Consider the following 18,139-nt stretch of genomic DNA (forward strand, 5'->3'; position numbering starts at 1 on the left):
ACTACTGGGTTATTAGCACAGCTAGCTCTTCTCATTAGCAAAGCCAAAAAGATGTAGACTTTGTGTCCTATCTGTACATTTTTCTTACACTGATGATATAAGCAACACCAAATCAAAGATTTTTTTTCCTTAGACAGTTAACTCGAACTGAGAGCTGGTAGTATTTTCTGGAATATGAGCCTGGTAATGAAATGTAAAACTGTATTACCATCTTGGAAGTACATGTTATCTCATCATACAGACTAAGCACAACTTGCCTCCAAGACTTAGTACCCTTTCTTACACACACACACACACACACACACATCACTGTCCCATCTTCCGTCCAACTACTCACTCTGAAAGTGTCCCATCTTCCGTCCATTTCAGTTTCCGCGCGACGTGCTCCTAAGTATCCGTCCATTCTTACACACACACACACACACATCACTGTCCCATCTTCCGTCCAACTACTCACTCTGAAAGTGTCCCATCTTCCGTCCATTTCAGTTTCCGCGCGATGTGCTCCTAAGTATCCGTCCATCCATCGCGCTTATGAATCCAAAACCGTCCGTCTCAGTTCCCGCTTGCGAACCCGAAACCGTCCGTGTCAGTTCCCGCTCGCAAACTGGAAAATATGTGCACTGCGCGATGAGCGATGATGTCAGCACGCCCGCGACTGGACTTCTCTCTTCTTAAAGAAGAATGCGCCCAAAAAAACCCCCAAAAAACAAAACAAAAAAAAAAAACACTTTTTTTTAAACTAGTCAGCCTATTCCAGGGGGGTGCAAGTGCACCCCCTTGCACCTGCCTGCGGGCGCCCTTGCCAGGAAGATAATTCACTGATAGTCCTCATTAACCAAAAAAAAAAAAAAAAAAAAAAAAACTGGCAGTCTTAAATCAAGTATTTATTCACATAAAAAACAGCTCAAGCAAATATTCTCCATACACCAATCTTTTAGTCATTACTCACCCTTCGCCAGGCTCTAACTTAATCACTTGTTTCAGACCACATGATCACCTTGTCCTGTCCAGCATATCAGCTGCTCTCTTTCCATCTTCCAAACTGAATTAACAATCGGGTGCTAAGGAACCCATCATATGCACTATGTCTAGTCACTGCACATTTTATAGCAGGGGAGAAAGAATGCACAAGATTAGTTCCACTAATATTCCAGCAGGAACAATATCCCTGTCACATGAATGTATTGGCTTCATTGCTCATCTCTTGACCACACCAGCTGCCTTTAAACCCATCTGGTGAGCTTGTTTTTATTGGTTCTTAGCCCTCACTCTCCCCAGTTATTTCCCTGCTTATGCTTACATGTTCCTTTGGGGAACCTTTTAAATCCCCTATGAGAGCCTCCTTCCCTCCAAGTCCTTCAGCAGTGATCTATTTCCTTCCCTGGCTTAGGAATTATGCTTGCATTTGACTCTCTAAACATCAGGCGTTCCTACCTTCCGCTGCCCTTACTGTGTGCCATATTTGCTGGTTTGTGGCCTGCATTGGCATTAGACTGTTCCCCCACCTCTGCCTTTTTCTGTCCTTGGCACACACTTCTATTCACTTCTTGCATCTCCATTTGTTGCACTTTTCCATCCTCCTCATTCTATCAACAGCCTTTCCCACCAGTCACCTCTTTGTACAGCTTTACTGCTTCTCCCATATTGTTTGTTAGTAATTCCTGCCTTCCCATGTTACTTTAAAATGGGATGGATTAAACATTTTTACTCCTGCGCTCTCTTCAATTAAACTTACTAATGCAGGAAGCAGCCCCAGTCTATGCTTATAAATAAACACTAGAAAGTCTTCTCCATCTGTAACCCACTGTCTAACTATGATTAGAACTTTCTGTATAGCAGCAGTTGTAAACAGCCACTATTCAAACCTCTGGCTGTGGCATTTACTTAAGATGTTATAGGATTTTCCCTTGGTTCCTGAACCTTCTCTCAGATGATGCACTTTATCCAGCTGAGGTTCTTGCTGTCTCACTGTTTGCACTTGCTGTAGTATGTTTTCCATATCCTTCTCCCTCCAGTCCCTCATGCAGTCTGATCACTATCTTATTCTCTTGGCTTGCAAAAGTCTCTAGATCCTCCTGCTTCCTTTTCCTTGCCTTCATTCTCCACTTGATTGGCTAGAATTCCTTCACCTAGAACTAACTGAAGCTTTCAACACCTTAGTTTATTTGCCTCCTTTCACTGTGTGCCAGCTGAGAGAGTCCTTCTTTCATTAAAAGCCTGATATTTCTTATTGCACCACCCAACATCCACCAGCAAGTTGTCCAGTGCAAGCAATATGCAGTCTAACTTCTCATCTATATTGCATCCTGGGTGCCTGCTATTACTCCTTTTGATGTTCTGACTGATTAATCTGCCCCGAGTGTTCTCCCTTCTTAATTTTGCTTTGGTTGTCCATGTAGTTCCTGAACTATGCTACCGTCTTTAATGGACTCAACATTGCCCCTGCACCAGCTTTTTTGATTTTTCCAAATTCTTTTCTTCTATTCCTTCAACTTTTTCAGTTCAATATTTTATAATCTTATAATCTGTGTTCATAACATTAATTGTTCAGTTGTTCAATTTCTTTAACTCGCCATTATTTGGAAATGTTATTACTATGGCTAAACTCACACCTAACATACTATCTTTTACAAATATTTCCTAAAAATGGGAAAATATCCCATGTTGTTCCACTTCATAAAGGTGGTAGCTCAACAGAACTGTCCAATTACAGACCTATTGCCATTCTTTCACCACTAGCCAAAATAATGGAAAAGTGTATCCATAAACCACTTATGCACTATCTCACTCAGAACAATCTGTTGGCCAACTCTCAGCATGGTTTCAGGCCACATCACAGCACCACCTCTGCCCTCTTTTCCTTTACCAATGTCATAAACCTCAACCGGAATAGTAATAAACTTTCCTCAGCCCTTTTTCTCAACCTCTCAAAGGCCTTTGGCAACCACCAACTTCTCACCCACTCTCTGAAATCCATTTCACTGAATAACCATGCAATCCAATGGTTCCAGTCCTACCTGAGTGGTAGACAACAGGCTGTACTATGGCAGGGCAAACTATACGCCCTACTACCTCTCACCATTGGAGACCCACAGGGCTCCATTCTAGGCCGCCTTCTTTTCTCAATCTTCATCAATAACCTTCACACGGCCATCCCAGAAACAACCTGTATCCAATATGCTGATCATTCCACTCTGATCTGTTCAGCCTCTTCCCCATCTGACCTGCAAACTCTGTCCCAGAATACATTCAACACAGTCGAAAATTGGCTCTCTAATCACCGTCTGCTCTTGAATCCTAACAAAACGAAACTACTAGTTTTCACCCCCACTTCTAGGTCCACCCCTCTTTCCCTTTCCATAACATCCAGTAATGGTACCATTATTTCCCCAGATACCCATACTAAGCACTTAGGGGTAATAGTAGACAATAACCTTAAATCTGATTTACATGTCAACCATACTATCAAGACCATTAACAAAAAACTCGTCTCACTATATAAAAACAAACCTTTTCTTACCCCGTTAGCAAGGACTGCCATTGCTCGCTCTCATCTTCTCTCTACCCTTCTATATGCTTACTCTATACTCTCTAACTTGAACAAATCTGTACTTAGCAAACTATCATGCTGCTACAACCATATTGTCAGCTTTGCCACCGGCTGTGCATATAGGACACACCACTGTCAAAACCTTCATCTCTTAGGATGGTTATAATTGCCCAACCTACTTCATTTCAACCAACTCATACTAACACATAAAATTCTTAATCATCCAGAAAATACTCCTGCACTTAAAAACATTATAAATTCCTATAGCAACTCCAGGCCACTATGCTCATCCAACAAACTGTTGGACTAAACACTCAAGGCTAACAACTCAGCCAGAGACTCTCTATCTGCCAAATTCATTGTTAAAACCTGGAATTCACTCCCAGCTAACCTTACTCTTGAACCCTCTCTACATCAATTCAAAAAAAGTCTCAAACAGTACTTTTTGACACACTGCCTTTGTCCATGATCCAAGCCTGACTAACTCCATAGTTAGATCTATGTATTTACAGTACTAAATATGCATTTTTTTTCATAAATGTGTTGTAACCTATTAGTTTTCAAGTGATAATTACATTGTGAATCTTTCTAGCCCCGTTATGAGGGTTGTACTATTCATATTTTGTAAAATATGTCTTTCTTTTTGTGATGATTATCTGTTATACTGGAGCTTTTCTCTCCGGGGCCTCTGATGAAAATGGACATATATCCAGTCGGACTATCCCTGTCAACAAATGTAAAATAAAATAAAATAAATAAAAACTTCCACTATTATTTCAGTCATGTGCTCATTTAATGGCAGATCACTTGGCAGTATTTGTTTATGTATTTATACATTTAGTGAGCAGAGTAGAGTGCTGATCTCCATGGACCATTTTCAGGCACAGCCTGGGGTATAAAACCAATGGTGCAATGACAAGCAAACAATAAACAGGCGTTTTAGGTACCCATGAGAGTTACAATATTTACACAATAGACAATAATTTATTTATTTATGTAGCTATATTTATTTATGTATTTATTTATGTATGTGTGTTGTACTTTCCAAAATTTCCTTCTTAGCTGATTCACAATATTTCCATCTTTTGTTTCCTAATTCAGGGCCTTCTCAAACATTCCTTTCCATATTTAATAAACTCACTACATATCATATCCTGTCCACTAATACTCTGTTATGATTTTCAGTTTAACTTATCAGTTTAGATTTCCTTTCTTTTTATTAAATACTTGACACAAGTCCATTTGTGGTGATTTTTGATCCAGATATATCTGTAATTTTTCCATTTCATTGCTTTTGTCTTCTGTATTGAATAATTATATTCATTTCATTTGTTTCTTTATGATATCTATTCTTCCCCAATGTATTAACACATTCAACATATTTCTTAATATCATATACTTAACATACACATTATTTTCTTGTTTATTCTTCCAATTTGCTGAAATATAATTACATGTCCCTTAAGAATTTTTCACCATTCTATTCTTGCTTCAAAATAGTCCTTAAATATATCCTGTACTGTCACACACTGCTTGAGTTCTATACATTTGTCCTTAATTAATATCCTAGATACTCCATTATTTATTTTGCTTACCTCCTCCTCTCTTGCACTTTTGACCTAAATAATTAAATATGCATGATTTGTAAATGCCTTCAAGGTTGTGTTTTTAACCTTCTTTGCACTTAGTTAAGATACTTTCCAGTAGTCTGTTATTGCCCTTCTACTTCTAGTCACGTATATAAAACACTCTTATTTAATCTGACTTTTGCTACATTCCATAAAAAGAAAAAGAGGAAAAAAATAATCATATATTTTGCTATCACTGAGTCACTATATACCTTCTTTAATTTTGGCCTACTGTCTTATGCATCTGTATTAAAGTCTGTACCACAAATAATCATTTTTGTTTTTAATGAAAATAAACTTTTATTACTTTTCACTGTGTTGTTCTTCAGTCTTTCGTACATACCCCATACTCATTTATTACTCTGTAGCATTTCTCAGTGTTTTAGATATCCACCACAAGTATTCTCCCTTGCTATAATTCCCATAGCTTATTTACCATAATGTTCCTCCCATTTATTAAAAAGATGCTCCTTCAGTACCTACTTCTATTGAGATTATTGCCTTCTCCTCCCATTCCTCTAACAATTATTTTTTTCTTTTTGTAAGTTTTAACATGTAATTTCTATAAAAATCTTCCTCAGCTTTTTTTAATTCTTGCAAGATCAGTCTTAACCTCTTTTCATTACTCACTTCCCTTACATACAGTGTTCTAATTTTAGCATTCCTTTATCATGTAAAGGACTTCCTACCTACACCCATTTCAATTGTAATCATCTTCTTGGTTCCACTTCCTCTTGTAGTCTTTGATATTTATGTTCTGATACAACTATTCCTTATTTACATCCTTTGTCTTTTAACGCATTTCATTTTATGAGGTACATGGAAATCTTTAGCCTTTTGCATTTCCACTTCATCCCCTTGTTTCGTTGTTACTGATTCATCTTTCTGCACATGATGTTCCTGCCTTCTTCCCTAACCTCATCCTATTTCCTTTCCATCATATCTTCTTTGGACTGTCTACCTTCCAACATCAATTGCATGTCAAAACCTGAAGAGTACTTGTCTGTAGTTTTTTCTAGATTATAATCTCTTTATGTTGTAATACAGTTTCTAAAACTATTAGTGTCTCCTGACAAAATTACATTGAATTTCACATGTACAGTCCTACCACAATGACCATTTCTCCCTTCAAAATAAACTTTTAATTTGTTTAAAGTAACAACTGAAATGATTTTTCAGACCACATTTTTATAATTCATTGCGCTACCCATTATTAAAAAATGTATTTTGTCCTTTCTCAGAAGGTAAAATAAACTGGAGAGATGCAGTACTTGTTGATTTTTAGTCCAAAAGTTGATCATCTCTCTCTTATCTACATTCTAAAATCTTTTGTTACAGGATCATTATCAGACAGTGCAGAAGAATGCCTCTGCAGCCAGATCTTTACAATACTTATATTCATACATTCTTCTTTTGGCTTTTCCCGGTTAGGGGTCACCACAGCGGATCACCTGTCCGCTCATGATTGGCAGTGGAATTTTATGGTGTCGAGTTGCCAGCCCAGTGCCCAACCTTCCACAGAAGGCGCACACACACACACCTAGGGCCAATTTAGAGTGTCCAATCCACCTTACTGCATGTCTTTGGGATGAAACCGGAGCAAACCCACGCGACCACAGGGAGGACATGCAGACTCCGCACAGAAGGCACCCCAGCCAAGAATCGAACCGAAGAACCTCTTGCTGTGAGGCAGCAATGCTAACTGCTGCACCACTGTGGCCATCCTACTTATATTCACACATTCATTCCTGAATATTAGTGCCACTCTTTTAAACAAAGGCTGGACAGTAGTATTGCCTGAAAACAAGGCACTAGTTTTGTTCTTTTAACTGTCACAATTTTCTCCAAAAAGGTTCTTGTAAGCTTAAAGACTTGACGCTTACCTCAAAAGTAACATTACGTAGTATTCCCTGGATACAAATTATCTAATTTAAACAAGACTAATTCATTTTTCTTTTTTCTTTTTGGTTACCAGGGTAGTAAACTGATCACAGATGACCATTTGAGGCATAGCCCAGATAAAAAAAAACATTTGCAGCTAGAAAACAATAATAGGGACAAATACAAAGAGAAAGCAGCCATTATACAACATTCTACAATATATATAAAAAATGAAAGACCTATAACTTGTAAGATATTAAAGTTGGTAAGTGCACAAGCAAAAAAGCAATATTGTATTTACATATGTACAAATTTAGGAGCAAGGAGGCAAGTGGAGAAGATGGAGAGCTAAGGCCAGAAAGGGCTGAGAGATTTAGGTGATGTGCCCTTTTAGGTGACAGGAACACTTAGCTTGCAGTTAAAGGAGGCTTTTAAGATCCTTCCTGAAATTGGATAAGATGGAGTTTTCTCTAAGGAGTGGTGGGAAGGCCTGCCAGAGAGAGAAGGGGTAGCTATAGAGGAATGGACCAGGAGGAAGTTTCTAGAATAGCTAGAACACATTTTTTGAGTAGTGATGCAACTTGTATGAAGAGTTTCTTTCATGATGTTTATCCAGAAAGAATAGAAAATGATTCTAGGCATGTAACTTAAAGAGTCAAGTTCCAAATAGAAGTCTGGCTCTTTGTTGAATGGATAGCCATTTTGCTTTCATAACTGTGAAGCAGGAGTGTTCTTGAGGTGGAGAATTAAAATGATGAATTAACAAATGGAGTTAGAAATTGAAGTGTAGTCGAGTTTTATTTGGAGGCTGAAATAATAATGGGAAGACTATATTCAAGATGGGACAGAAGGACCCCTTTACCAATAGCCAACCTAGTGGAGCTGGAGAGATTTTTTGGCCCCCCCAAAACACAGGGAGCTTGCTATTGACCATTTTGTTCCATATGGGTATGAACGTTTAAAGCTTGATCAATATAGAGGATAAGATACTTCAAGGAGGATGTGATTTTAATTATGGATTTGATTAGATATGAAATAGTCAAGCTGTTTGGACAGTTAGTGAATGTATGGGGATTTGTTTTTTGAAGTGTTCAGAAGTCTGTTGGATTAGCCATTGGTGAAGTAGGTACAAGTCAGATGGGAGGTGGGCTTGGATAATATACTGGGAGTTACTCGCTCTGTAGATGACCATATAATCTGCTAAAGGATGAGAGTTAGCTGGGGAAGGTCATGTGGCAGTTTGTTAACAAAACCAGAAAAAAGTAAGGGGAAAGAATGGATCCTTGAGGGATACCTATGAGAAGCTGGGCAGTGTGTTTCCTATTTTTACTTTTGTCTGTTTTCCAGGAAGTGCTTGAACCAGGGTAAGAAGTCAGTTCTGATCCATATTTCTTTAAGAGAATTTTGGAGGAGAGGGTGGTCAATCAGATGTTTTTTCTGAGCTTGATAAAATGGGCACCTGCAATGTTACCTTTGTCAGTATTTTGTAAGATGTCATCTGTGAGAACTCAAAGGGCTACCATGATGCATCCACCAAGCCAGAAGCTGTGTTATTTGTGGGAATAGTTTGGTGCACACAATTTTTTAAAGTATTTTACCTACAGAAGGAAGGATGGAGATGGGTTGAAAGTGGGAGCAGTTGGAGTTACATTGTTTTGGCAGTGGTTTAATTATGGCTTTTTTCCATGATGTTTTAATGAGACAAAAATTATAGATACAGGTGAGAGGATGGGCAAGATATTTTCAGCCAGAAGTATGGTTAGGGTGGGGCAAAATGCCAGCCATACAGGGCACAATGTGCTTGAAGGTGCAATCAGCAGAAATCAATCAGTGGGAAGTTCAGTACAGGCATGCTTTTCTGTACCAACATTTCTGAATGCTGGTACGGAAATGAGATACAGTTTTTGCTGACAGGACTGAAACACTTGCTTTAGCACTCCACATGTGCTACAAATTATAATAAGCCATTTGTTTATTTAAATGCAGAGGGATTTTTTTTATTCCTCAACCAATAGCTGAGGGACACCAGATTGTGGAACCTTGGCAGCTGCAAAATGAGCCAGATATGAACTGGTTTCAGCAGTGGCAAACATAACTTTTAGCAAGGATTTTGTTAGTACTTATATTAAATTCTTACTACATTCTTCCACAGTGCAGAGAATACATCTTTTTGTACCCAGGTAGCTCCCTCACCATTAACCCCAGTATGCTGTATATCTCATTTTACAGCTTAAAACCACAACACCACTGCTGTGATTTTCTGTGCCTAAATATTTACTCCATTTTATATCTCTACTGCCACACACCTGTTTTTTTTTCTACTGTTGCAATATTCATGTAGTCCTTCCTGCCACCTCCATGTTGCTCACTCTCCATGCCACTCACAACTCCCTGTCTCTACCCTGCCACCTCCAGCATATGTCCTTACACTTGTGTCAACATCAGTATATCTGTGATCTTCTCAAGATCTTGTATTCCTTACACCTGTGTCAACATCAGTATATCTGTGATCTTCTCAGGCTCCTGTATCAACTGATAATACTCCTTCTCCGTTATCAGGAAATGGCTCCTATGTCTAACTGAAAGAATGAAGGAATTTCCATAGTGTTGTTGTTGTTAAATTCCCCTTGCCTATATAAATATTACATGGAGTCCCCCCTATAAATAGTTAATAAATATATAAAAAAGATGGGAGGCTGATCTGGAACTAAACCAAGTGTCAGTCATATTCAGCCACACTGTCTACCCTTTCACTGAGGCACATGTGCCATTCTCAGTTTTGTAGCTTTTTGGCACTGGACTTTGACCAGCATGGGGTGTGTGTGTGTGTGTGTGTGTGTGTGTGTGTGTGTGGGGGGGGGGGGGGTCAAGATTTGCTATATTTAAAAAGTATTAAAAGGTTCATGGCAGTCCTAGACTCTAGAACCTTTATTATTGCAACAAATGTGGTACAGTTCAGGGCACAGAATAATATGTGATCTCTTATGTCTCAAGCATGCTTTGGGAATCATCACTGTAAAGTCTGCATAATGTCAGAGCAGCTGCCCCTTAATGTAGGTGGTAGAAGAGGCTGCTGGCTCTTTCTTATAGGCTGTTATAGGAAGAATTCTATCTGGCATTTAAGAGGAAACTCTGTCAACAATCCCACATTATGGAGCTGTGGTCTGGGCATTTCACTGCTTTGTGCTGGCATTCACAACATAAATTAATTTTCCAGCCAATATTTGACTTGTATAACCAGTCTCCTTCCATACCTCATGGACAAGATGAAGCTGTTAAAAGAAGATGACTCATGCCCTACAGTGGTCATGTTCATGCTGCAGGTACCCCCTATCCTACCACATCCCTTCTTCCCTCTGTTCCAGGCATCTTTGAACACCTCTGTTGACCTGCAGTCTGCCACTAATTTGGTACATAGTCCAGAGCCTTACCACCTTCAATAAAACAGTACTTGTAAGATACCTTGAACACCTCCTCCTGCTGTCACTCTTGTCTCCTCTCTCCACATTTCCTTTTCAGTTCCATCTCTCTTATATGTCAGGTGAGAGTACAGTATGTCTATGCAATAAGCTCCCCCAATACTTTTGTTTCAGTTTATAAACTTTAACCTGAGACTTTCCTCATGTCTTAGCCTTTACATTTCCATCAACATTTTAAGCAAGCCACCTGCATATTTTTGTAACCCAATTCTTCCTTTCTGTGTATTGATAACTTGTGACTTTAGTGGTGCCCTACAAATTGGTGCTTTATGGGACATAGGTTCAAAGAAGATATGAGGACCCACCTGTGTAGTAAGGCAGTATATAGATGCCCAGATTAAAGTCACCTAGAATAGAAATTAGGATCAGTGCATGTGATAACTCCCATGGTTCTGTAATTAACATGTAGAAGTTAGCATGTTCAATTGGGCACATGGAGCAATGAAATATTAAAATAGGAATTTGTTTGTTGCCTTTAACTCCTGTTGTTAAACTGTGCTAACCTCTACCTTATAAATAGTACTTGTTCAGTTCTGTTGTAACCCTGTGTATTCAGAGATAGTTAACACACACACTGTTATGCAAAATAGCATTGTGAACAGAAATGCACTGGCTGGGGGGGGGGGGGGTTGAGTTAGAGACACAAGTTCATAGGTTAATAGGTGTTTACTAGGCTAATAACTACAAGGGCCTTTTTAAGCCTAGCCATGCATCCCAAATCTCTGACAAGTTCTGGTACCCTTGATATGTGTAAGCAGGGGCTTGGGAGATGAAACATTTATGAGCAGGGGCCTGGGAGATGAACCATTTACAGGTTGCCTATGTCCATTAGAGACAAAGGTGCCAAACCAGGAATTAATTTCCTGTTTCCCATCCAATTGTCCAAGTTACACTTGAATTGGGTTAGGGAGGAATCTGCTTAACATGGATGGGGAGCCTTTTTCAGAGATGGCCTAGTCACTAGGATGTACACCTGTCTCTCCAGCAGGTCCTATTTATATCACAGGCAAGGTTTAAGTATTTAAAATGGGCAATTCTGGTGCTGTTTGTTTTGTGGATATGCAGGAGGTCCATCAGAGTGGGGTCTGACAATGCCAGGCATAGCTTTCCCCTCGCTAGCCTGTAGGAGATAGAATACAGGGACAGTGCCTTTAGGCGGTCTGTATTCTTTTAGTGAGGAACCTCTGTGGAACTTCCAGTTGTTGGATATACCTGATTAAATACATGCTAAAGGGGACATTGTACTCAATGATAGGTCTAATGAATGCTGAATACAATGGAACAATGACTTCTTTGGACCTAGATGTCATACCTTTGTTTATAAGTTACGCAACATGAAATCATTTTCTCGCTACTGTAGACGTATGATGGTCAAAGGCTAGATTACTGTGTATGAGTGTCCCTAAGTCCCTGACTACTGGGTCAACTCTAAGGTGTGTGCTGTCAATATGATAGTTACCAGAGGTGGATGACTTCCCAAAGAATACTATTATGCATTTCTTGGCATTTAGTTTTAGCCCATTGCTCTGATACCAGCTGATTGTCTCTGTCAGCCCTTCCTGGAGAATATTTGTGTTAGTGTGGGATTCAATGACAGCTCCTAATTTGCAATCATCTGCAAATTTAGTCAGCCAGAGGTCACTGACATTGGCATTGACTTCAGAGAACGACCGATCCCCGAGGGGCTACACTTGTAGCTGGCCTCTTTGTAGAGGTGGACTCCCCAATTCTAATTTCCTGAGTCCTGTCTGTGAGCCAGATGGCTATCCTCTGGGTGACATACAGGTTTGTAGCTAACCTCTTAAGTTTGTCAACAATGTCCAAGACGGGTATTGTGTCAAATGCCTTGGCCAGGTCAAGGTAGTTAGTGTGAACCATTTTTCCCCTCATTCATTGCTTTGGTGACCTTCTCAAAGAAGTCCACCAAGTTAAGTAGGCACAACCTACCCTTGACAAAACCAAATTGGGCTGGGTGCAGTGTTTGGAGGTTTACTGTATCATTATTGATCATTTTCATGATAATTCTTTCCATGGCTTTGCATATAAGACTAGTGAGACCATGGATCTGTAGTTTCCAGGGTCTGTAGATGGCCCAGCTTTGTGCAGAGGATAACTGTTGCTGTTCTCCATTCATGAGGCATGAAACCTGTTTGGAGACTACAGTTAAATAGCAATTTCAGACAACTTGATTGGTCATGTTTCATGCTGTTTGGAAGGCATCCTGGGGTATTATCTGGGCCCATTGATGCAGTGTTCTTGAGCTTAGAGAGAGCATTAAGGACTTGTTCCCTTGTGATAGCAGGGAAGTTATATTTGATGGTATTTCCTGAGGGAAGGATGAAGGGGAGAGAGGGGCAAAGTTGGAGTTGAATTTGTCGGCTAGTAGGGTTTTTCTATCTTCTGGCTCAGTATAGGTGGCTCCATTTACAATGAGCTCTGCACACAATTGTGTATTGCCTTTGAGGTTGTGGACATAGCTAAAGAACGCCTAGTGGTCGTCCTTGGCCTGGGAGGCCAAATGTACCTCAAACATACCTTTCAACCTCTTAGAACAATGAATCTGGACAAAGGCATAAATAAAAGTGGGACCAAGGTCCAAAAATAGGGACAATTTTTAAATATCGCTCTTCCAAACTTAGAAAGTTGATAGAATAGCAAGTTTTGCATTAGCATGAATTTTCTGAAGGGTATAAAGCCTGAAACTCAAATCTCTGTCATTATTTTCTAACTTCAGTCTTTAATGATTTGCCACTAATTTGCCAGGAACACACAATTTTTTGAAAAACAGACCAAAACTATTAGGCAAAAATCTGGGCATTCTGTGAAAATCTGTACAGTTGAGCAGTATGAGTACTCAACTTTGGCTTTGGTAGACTTTATTTGTCCTCTGAGTTGTTTGTTTAGTTTGATGAGAGTGCTTTAATCCTGCTGAGTACTGCACCTCCTAATTTTTCCATGATTTTTTTCCTTCTGTTATACAGCCTATTGATTTTGTGATTCCATCAGGGTGGCTTGTTTCTTGAGTTAGTTTTGTACTTCTTCCTGGTGGGTACAGCTGCCACTATGCAACTATTAACATGCTTCTATAGGGCTTCTGTTCTGCATTGGCAGCAGTGTTCTCAGGGTTTATGTGAGCTCGACATTTTGCCAGGTTATCACTTAATAGCAGGAAGTTAGCCTTAGAGTAGTTCCTGAATATTCCAGGGTTAGCTGGGGGTCCAGGTTTTATTTTTACTTCAAACGAGACCATTTTGTGGTCTGACCTTACCAGGGAAGACAGTACTCTAGGGGTTTGCAGTACTCTCCAATATTAGTGAGGACCAGATCCAGTATGGTTGTACCCCTGGTTGGTGTATTGACAATCTGGTCCAGGGAGTTTGTGTTTACAAAAACCAGGAATCTCTGTGCCTGTATATTTGATGTCATATAGGATTTCCAGTTAATAGTGGGGTAATAAAAGTCACCTATGAATATGGCATTGGGTTGGATGGTGAGTGTTTCTAATAAGTTTAAATATATGGTATGGGTTTCCTGGGTCATAGCAGGGGGACCTATAGCTTGCAAGGAAGTGGTATTGTATTTTGCCTATGGTGATTTGAACATGGAGTACCTCAAGTACATTGTCCTGTTTGACCAGCCTTGAGGTATATTTATTTTTGATGTAAATTGAGACATGTCCACCTTTAGTCCCTATCTGTGTAGTAGCTGGTCTAAATGTGTGGAAGGCATTATAACCTTGAACTGTCGATGTGCTGTCTGTGGCTTTAAATCATGTTTCATTGACTGCACAGATGTCAGCATTCTCTAAGGTGAAGTGGCATGATCACGGTACAGGAGAAGTAGTTTGGTATGCACGATTTGCAAGTGGATGCATAATATCAGATTCAACATGCTAAAGATAGTCATCACATATGCAAATGACAAAAGCAAACATGATTCAGAAATGCATACAATTAGTGGGGAGAGGCACTATGATAATGTTTTCTGAACACCAGGGTTTTCTGGAGTACAAAAGCTTCACTTGCATTTTGATGCTTAGAGAAATGCCAGCATTAGCGTTGCAACATGTATTAGTGGCTACTTCCGGAACAAATGTTAGCAATATTGAGCATTGCCACATTCTGCTTCACAAATGTGTCTGTCAACATTTGACATATCATCACCTTATGGTCAGACACATCATACTAGAGTTAGCATACCCTTCTGCTGACACAGAGAATCAAGGGGCTAACAATCCTAGTGGACATGAAGGTTTGCACAGGTTTAACCTTTCTTGTTACAGTGAATTTTCAGCATCCAACAATGGACATGTTTGGAGGTTCACAGATATTTGCTTTGCAAATCTTATACCTGTTCCTTGATGTGAAGCTACAGAATGTGTTTCTACTACCAGGTGGTGTATATTGCACAGGGTAGAATATGCAATACATCTGTGCACCATCCTGGCAGTTCCTATGACTCCAACATCTGACACATGTGTGACACCTACCTGCATTTCATGCTGGGTGATGTTCTACATGGTTATCCATTTGGTAGGTGCATACATTGCCAGCCACCAAATCCTGGCAAATGCTGTTCACATGGACATAGGCAGCAGGCTACTTATAATGGTGTTCACTGATATGTGTTACAGGTGATGCAGTATGTGTCTTGGAATACTGGCTGATGACCTCCATCTGAAGACCCCAGACCATGGTTGAGATTGCGTACAACACTAGGCTGGCACAGACATGGAACATTATCAAATGCCTGGATGCCTAAAAGCTTAGTTCCACTGCTTGATTACATGTGGTTGTACACTGCAGTATGCACCTGAGACCTGCAGTCAGTTATTTGTGGTTAGTTCCTTGTAACACTGTATGATAGTATGCAATGAGATACACCTCATGAACATCTCAGTACTGACTGATAGACCTGCACTAATACTGGTGGAGATGGCTGCAAAAATAACCCTTTGAGGCTGAGGCAGGTGCAATACATTATGTCACTAGCATGGCAAGGAGAACACAGAATAAAACTGATATGTGCATTAATGCAACCAGGATTTGCATTATAATGTGCTGAGTGGCCACACTGTATGTCAGACATTACCTTACCTGCACAGGCCAGAGTTATGGGCAGAGGGCAATCATAATTTTTTTTTGTACAGGTGGTGTTGGGCATAGTGACAGATGACAGCAAAGCTACTATTGGTATAAGAGTTACAGGAGGTGGATGTAGTAGTCAAACATGCAAGTAGCAGGTTTGGGTGAATCATATCCTTCAGTGCTGGGGTGGAGATTCCATGCCATTGAACTTTGGTCAGTTGCATTGTGTGGTCCTGCACTACTGGGGCTGGATGTGCTCTGTGTGAGGGATGGTGTAGCACTTCAGAAGCATGTGCAGGAACCATGCTGTAGATCCCCCTTGTAAGGAAGCCTTAGCTTGATGGTATCCATGACCCCAAGGACAGTCATGGATGTGTGTTAGACTCAGTAGGGTAACATGGAGATAGAGATGTCATGGAGCTGTTGATCTAGCGTGCCCATGCCTAGGGGTGGAGGCAGACTTGGCCAGGGGTGACAGTGACGAAGTCTTTGGAGCAATGTGAGCCATCTATGAAAACCTGGCCTATGACCATGCACAGTTCATTTGAACCCTTACATGACCAAAATGGGCACTTGCCAGTGTAAATGGCTGTATCACTGGGTGACAGTTGGTCCAATACTGCCCTCAACAGGCATGTTTACTGTATATCCCTATATGCCATGGTAGTCTGCATGCACTGCAGGTCATCCCACAGGCTGTGTAGGGACTGGACTTCCTCATGCAGGCCACTTAATACACTTAGAGTCTCTGCCATGGTATGCATGGCAGTTGACTGTGCTTGAATCAGAAATCTACACATCTGCTGATTGAAGGGAATACCTAGGTCTTGAAATGACCAGGAGTTATGGCAGTGGTAGTAAATTACATTCCTTTCTCCTATGGTAAATGTTTGCACCTTACAGGCAGAGCAGTTTACAGATGCCATCTGTGGTGGTGACACCTGCGTAACTTTGGTAAGGCTAATACAGACAGGATATTCAGTGCTAAACACAGGTGAAGCTGTAGGTTTGACCTGACCCTCTGCTGCCATTTCATAAGTAGGGGATGTGTGTGTTCTTATCAATGTTAGCACTGCTGACAGTGCCACTGTGTACTAGTCTGTGCCAGATGTGTGCTGCCATCATTATCAACTGCAGATAACCTGTTGACATCAAAATATGCCAATCTGTTGTGGTGAATCACTCATTACATGAAACAGTGAAAGCATTAGGATAACACATAAAAAGCACCAATCAAGTGTTGTAACACACCAGACTACAAAGCCAGTGAAAAAATGCCACCAATCTTATATTAGTTTATTCACACTGAATAACACTCTGGCGCCTTGGCACAGCCTTCCTGAAGTTACAAAATATGCCACACCATGCATCCATATATATACACACATCTATTCACTTAAACACAATTAATTAAACAATCATCTAATTAGTCAACCATCAATTAAAATAATAATATGTACATTTTAAAGAAACACTCTCCAGTTACATTCACTATTTAAACCTGCTGGAGATAGTGTATTAAATGTTAAAATACATAAAGTTTCTTAATACAATAATTTCTTTTTCATTAACACTTCATCTGTTTATGAAATATGTTCCAAAATGCAAGCTTTTAACAGTGAAAAGTCACTCCGCAGGATTCACTAACCTTTCGTGTAAGACTAAGTCTTACACGGAAACTGCAGTCAAAGAGTAAGATGGCAGCGAGCCATGCATATTAACAAGGGTGCGCTGCCGCAACTCTAAGGCTAACACAGAGCATGCACGAGTGCAGGAGGCGTGTCGGACTGCCGAGCAGTCCAAAAATCCATGACCCTGCAAGTCTCTCAATTGGGAAATGTCAACTGACATGAGCGAGTCCGCTCAAATGTGTACATACCCAACACTACACTCCCCCACATTCTTAACCCCTGTACAATTATAAAATGTAAAACTTTAATTTTTTTTATTATTCCTGATATAGCTGCCCATATTTGCACGTGTTTGCATGGGTTTGCCATTTGCTTAGCTACAGTTAGAAGTTTAGACATCGAAGAGGATAATAAGAAACGTATATGCAAATTAAGCAAAATAGCGATAGTGTAGTGGTAGATCCTTTGCACTAAGAGGAGGCATTCCTGGTTCGAGTCCCACCACTCTTTGGTCCTCTTCAAAAGGAACCTTGACGATTGGATGGGAGAAAGGAAATTCACCCCGAGGATCACATCAGTCGCCCTGCTAAACAGGGGTCCAGGGAAGTAAATAGTGTGAGAAAAAATATCCAGGGAATTGTTCTGGCTAGGCTTGTATAAGCCGTAGGGCTGATAGCCTAGTACCAACCTATGAACCACTCACCTTTCTATTTTCTGTTGGAAGTCTGTATATAAAAATAATACCTGACATTTATCATTTAAATTTTAGTCAAAAGCATTGAAATGGCCTATGTAATAGTGAATACATATATATATATATATATATATATATATATATATATATATATATATATATATATATATATATATAGATAAGAAA

Source organism: Protopterus annectens, chromosome 2.part2 (assembly GCF_019279795.1).
Source record: "Protopterus annectens isolate FY-2018-M chromosome 2.part2, PAN1.0, whole genome shotgun sequence".
NCBI classification, from domain to species: domain Eukaryota; kingdom Metazoa; phylum Chordata; order Ceratodontiformes; family Protopteridae; genus Protopterus; species Protopterus annectens.